The sequence below is a fragment of the Crinia signifera genome, chromosome 6, assembly GCF_055691185.1.
Source record: "Crinia signifera chromosome 6, ASM5569118v1, whole genome shotgun sequence".
Lineage (NCBI taxonomy): Eukaryota > Metazoa > Chordata > Amphibia > Anura > Myobatrachidae > Crinia > Crinia signifera.
In genome coordinates, this window is record NC_139222.1 from 277,360,672 (window position 1) to 277,366,671 (window position 6,000).

The following is a 6,000-nucleotide window of genomic DNA, read 5'->3' on the forward strand; positions in this document are numbered from 1 at the left end:
TGTCATTCACATGTGGAGCCATTCGGGTGGTGTCGGCATTTCACATGGCTACATTCTGAGAATATTAACAATGTCAACACCAGCGTCGGTGCCAACGTTTTGCCTAAAAAATACTGCCAGGTTGACCATCAGGGCGCACATGTGGAAAGCCAAAATAAGTGCGCTTTCTACATGAGCGCCAAAGACGCTGCGCCTGGTATTTGAGACTTTGCACCTATTATTACAGGGCAGATGCGGATGTGACTAGTCATAGAGAATGGTCGCTCTCTGCTTACATACAGTAGCACATGTAGGGCTGGTAGTTCTACTTCAGGTGGAATGATGCTATGGGCAACTAATCAGAATCTACTTATTTTTTAAGCACCTTCTAGAATAGTATCTGATTGGTTGCAACATCCCATCTGAAATAGAACTCCCATCTTATTAAATAAACCACAAGTTACAACACTGGATAGAGGCATATCGACCTAGAGCTGATGTCACAAACCCTCCCTTAAAATGCTCAGGCATGCCTAGAGTATTCTCCTGCGTTTTCTGAGACAGGGCTGCGTTTTTCAGACAATACCCAGCTCCTCCCATGAGCACCAGACAATAACCAGCTCCTCCCATGAGCACCAGACAACAGCTGGTTATTGTCTAGAGCTCAGGGGTGGAGCTGGTTATTGTCTAGAGCTCAGGGGAGGAGCTGGTTATTGTCTTGTGCTCATGGGAGGACCTGATTATTGTCTAGAGTCAGGGGAGGAGCTGGTTATTGTCTTGTGCTCAGAGGAGGAGCTGGTTATTGTCTTGTGCTCATGGGAGGAGCTGGTTATTGTCTAGCACTCAGGGGTGAAGCTGGTTCTTAGTGAGAGCTCAAAGGTGGAGCTGGTTATTAGTGAGAGCTCTGCTGAAAAGCTGGATATTAGTAAGAGTTCATGGCAGGAGCTGGTTATTGTCTAAAGCAGTGGTTCCCAACCCTGGTCCTCAAGTATCCCCAACCGTGCACGTTTACCTGTTCACCCAGCAGGTGCACTCATTATTCAGACACATTTTAAAAGATCCACAGGTGGAGCTAATTATGTCACTTGTGATTCTGTGTGGACACATGGAAAACGTGCACTATTGGGGGTACTTGAGGACCAGGGTTGGGAACCACTGGTCTAAAGCTCAGGGAAGGAGCTAGTTATTGCCTAGAGCTCAGGGGAGGAGCTGGCTATTGCCTAAAGTTCAGGGGAGGAGCTGTTATTGTCTTGAGCTCAGAGGAGTTGCTGGTTATTGTCTATTGCTAAGGGGTAGGGTGGCCAATCCCGGGATCGGCGGGATCCCGGGATTTGGCCCCAAAATGTCCGGGATTTCAATCCCGGGATTGGAGTATCCAATCCCGGGATTTCAGGATTAGACTGCGCACGCGCAGTCTAATGCCGAGCAGCTTCTGAGCACCCGCTCAGAAGCTGCCCGGCTGTTCCCGACCCCGGCGTGCGGCCTGCGCAGCGTGACCTCTGACTGTCACACTGCGCAGGCCACAGCAGCCTATCACAGGTGACTGCTTCCGGCCGCACTGACCTCCCCTCCTGCAAGCTTCACCGTCCGCAGCGCTATGTGCCCCACTCCAGCCCGCCTATGTAAGGTAATCTGCGGGGCTGCAGCAGGCACCCCCCGCAGCGCTGCTTTGTCCGCCCGCCCATGTCGATGCCTGCCCGCCCACCCCCCATGTCGATGCCCGCCCACCCCCATGTCGATGCCCGCCCGACCATGTCCACCCACCCCCGGCCATGTCGATTAAACGGGTGGACAGGGCATGTTTTTCTTTTAGGGATGCCAATTTCCCGAAATCCGGGATTGAAAAAATGCCCCGGGATTGGCATCCCTACTAAGGGGTAAAGCTGGTTCTTAGTGAGAGCTCAAAGGTGGAGCTGGTTATTAGGGAGAGCTCAAAAGGAGGAGCTGGTTATTAGGGAGAGCTCAAAAGGAGGAGCTGGTTATTAGTGAGAGCTCATGGGTGGAGCTGGTTATTAGTGAGAGCTCAGGGGTGGAGCTGGTTAATAGTGAGAGCTCAGGGCTGGAGCTGGTTATTAGAGCGAGCACAGGCTGGTTATTTTTCAAAGCTCAGAGCAGGAGCTGGTTATTATTGAGGGCTCAGGGGAGGAGCTGGTTATTAGGGAGCTTAGAGGAGGACCTGGCTATTCATGAAAGCTTTACAGATAAGCTAGACATTAGTAAGAGTTCATGGCAGGAGCTTGTTATTGTCCAGAGCTCAGGGTATGAGCTGGTTATTGTATAGTGCAGGGATGGGGAACCTTCGGCCCTCCAGCTGTTGTTGAACTACACATCCCAGCATGCCCTGCTACATTTTTGTTATTTGTTCATGCTAAAACTGTTGCAGGGCATGCTGGAATGTGTAGTTCAACAAGAGTTGGAGGGCCGAAGTTTCCCCATCCCTGGTCTAGTGAGTTCCAAACTTTTTGGGATCATGGAGCCTCAGACTATCAGGGGCTCATTGAAAAGTTGGGGGGGTATTAACACAGTTGCGCTGCTGGGTATTGAAAACACTCTGAGTAACGGCTTGCTGACCAAAAATCACACTGGACACGCTCTATAAAGTTGTTAATTTTTATAGAAATATAAAAAAGAAAAGCATATATAATTACACAATACTGTTATAAGAAGCACCTAAAAGAATCTAAAAACATATAGACTTAATTACCAAAGAACAGGTGTGTCTCCAAGGGTTAAAGGGTTTTTTCAATAGCACAATTGCTCAAGTCAGGATAGTGATATGTCCAGAATATCGATTAAATTATTTCTTTATGAGTCCCAGTTATCCTGCCCGCAAAGGATGTTTTATTGCCAATTAGCATGTATACGGGACATGCACTAGGTGGAAAGGCAGTTCATCAGTAGAAACAGTAAATGGTTTTAATTTTAAGGTTTCTCACCTATAGATGGTTGTAGTGGTGGGGAGCGTTACTTAGTTGTAGCTCTACCCTGATGCAGGATCTCCAGGTGTGTACTCCTGGGACGGGGTTTCACCGTTCCAATATGCAGTGAATGGATTGCGCTCGTAGCGCTGCTGGTGGGGACCCCCCCAATTCTTCCATTCTTTATGAGCTAGGCTAGCTCATTTAACACGTGCAGCAGCAGAGTTTATAGTAATTATATTGGTGCATATCGTAGGCACCTACATCATTAAATTCTAATTTATTTTATTTTACAGCGCCAGGAATGTGAATTGGCTGGTCCCATTTGGTATCAGTCCAAATTCACACCTTTTCTTGCTCATTGAAAAGTCATAAAAAAATATAAAGTTATGTAAATTGTGTTTATATGTAATCTGTGGGGTCTATTATGTGGTAATTGCCAGGATTCACTTGTGTCTGTTCGCAATTTGCATATTAAATTAGTCATAAATAATTTTAATTGGTCATGAACCCCCCCAATCAATGGCAGCCCTGCATGTCCCCCAAGGCACCCCACGGTGCCCAAGCACAATTTGGGAACCACTGGCCTAGTGCTCAGGTCAGGAGCTGGTTATTGTCTGGTGCTCATGGGAGGAGCTGGCTGTTGTCTGGTGCTTATGGGAGGGGCTGGTTATTGTCTGTTGCTTATGGGAGGAGCTGGTTAGTTTGTGAGAGCTTAGGGGAAGAGCTGGATATTAGTTAGCACTTAGGGGGAGGAGCTGGTTGTTTGGTGCTCATGGGAGGAGCTGGTTATTGTCTGGTGCTCATGGGAGGAGCTGGTTATTGTCTGGTGCTCATGGGAGGATCTGGCTGTTGTCTGGTGCTCATGGGAGGAGCTGGCTGTTGTCTGGTGCTCATGGGAGGAGCTGGTTATTTGCGAGAGCTTAGGGGAGGAGCCGGCATATCTCAGATATCTGCTATGGCCCTGCATATATACCTATGTTGGATAATTAGTATTTGTGCTTCTGTAAAAAAAAAAAACAATGGGGATAGTGTACAAATAATAAATAGCCCCCTAAGTATGACCGTGCTGGTTATGTGGAAGTGTTTGGTATATATGTGAGTGTGATGGCTATTTGTGAGAGTATTGCAGAGACTGATCGGTTATCAAAGAGCCCAGGCTATAGGGGAGAGTCCTAACTATCTGGTAAAGTCCACAACCACTATCCTCAATGAAATAAATCCTCAGACCATGATCAGCATTTGGGGAATGTTGGCTCTGTATGGGAACATAGCGAGAGCGCTGGTAATGTGGCAGTGGTAAGCACTGATTACCTGCCAGCTAATGCTGATTTTCTGATAAACAGCTTCCCCCTTGTAATTTAATCTGTTAGAAATTGCAAGGAAAGTGCTGAGACGGTGTGCAAGAATAGTGCTGAGAGTGTGCAAGGAGAGTGCTGAGAGTGAGTGCTGAGGGTGTGCAAGAAGAGTCCCGAGAGAGTGTGTTGAGAGAGTGGGCAGTGAGAGTGCTGCTGAGAGAATGGGAAAGAACAGTGCTGCTGAGAGAGGGTACAAGGAGAGAGTGTTTAAAGTGAGTGCAGAGAGGGTGTGCAAGAAGAGTGCTGCTGAGAGAGTGTGCAAGAATAGTGCTGCTGAGAGAGGGTACAAGTAGAGAGTACAGAGAGAGTGTGCAAGAATAGTGCTGACAGTGTGCAAGAATAGTGCTGAGAGTGATTGCGAGGAGAGAGTTAACAAATTCCCAAAAACGAATTTGCTAATCAAATATTTCAGGTTTGTTTAACCAAATGAGTCACAAGCTGTCTCATCCAGCCACTGCTTTATGCCGTCGCACTTGTAAAAACGGTCTGACTTCTTGCAGTCTCCTGAAATTCCTGGATACACCTGAATCTCCCCTCCTCTCTGTGATGGACGTACCCCGGGTCTCCTGTGAGATCTAGCCCCTTAGTACTACAGTCTAGAAGTACCCAACCATCGGGCTGTAGGCCTCATGTGGCACTGCAGTAATTACACTATATCCAGGGTGTCACTGTGTTCTATGCGCTTAGTACACTCTCCGTATACAGAGGCTTTCCTGAAATCCTGGCAGGGGCTTTGCACCCCCGATCTGGTTCCCAACATGCCGCCTTATCTGCTCTCTTCAAATTACCAATAGGCAAGGAAGGGAAACCATGTCGAAAGTGTGTAGATCGACATATGGCCAACATGCATTTAGTCAAATTTGGGGGAATTTTTCATACTTTCCCATCCACATGGATTCAAACCTTTTCATGTGTCAACCTTTTTCCTATCGACATTTTGCTTGTGTCGACCCTTTGTCCATATCGACCTACTGTCCTTCATACCATACCATTATGGGGGGGGGGGGGCTGCAGCACTGTCCAGAATTCAAATAGGGGAGCTGAACCAACTGCCAGTGAGTCAGCTTGGAATGGCAGTTAGTGGTTAAGTAAATTTATCCAGCATGGATATTAATTACCCGGGCCCTGGATTGTTGTAGAGGCCCAGCAGGGGGCCCTGGTCTGACACACCCCCCCCCCTCCCGGGCAGAAGCAGCACACACCCCTACAGCAGGCTCCGCATGAGCATCTCACTGACAGCACATGCTGTAGGTGTGTGCTGCTGGGGGGGTTCACGCCTCCTGTGATTAGTCCACGCCCCATAAATGTTACCAGGTCCCGGCATCCCTCTCTGCGGCACTGCTCACAATGTCCACCAGAGCTAAGCTGCCACAACCAGTAACCCCGCATCCCAAGACGCAGTCCCGGAGCAAGGGGAGCAAAGACATTTATATTGTTTCTGCGCAATGCAAATACTGACTGCTTTTGCATGTAGCCCATAGATGTCAGACAGATTTATTTTTACACTGCAATTTAGATTTCGGTTCGAACACACCTCACCCAAATCTAACTCTCACTGCACGTTACATCTGCCCCACCTGCAGTGCAGCATGGTTTTGCTCAGTTCGGTACTTTTTTGCTGAAATCGGGCCCTATACTCGGTGCACTGCAGTCAGCGCCACTGTCTGTTTCCATAGTTAATTAACTTCTCTAGTATAACAAAAAAAATACCTGAGGTTCGTGTCTTCCAAAACTTCTGGACTTCT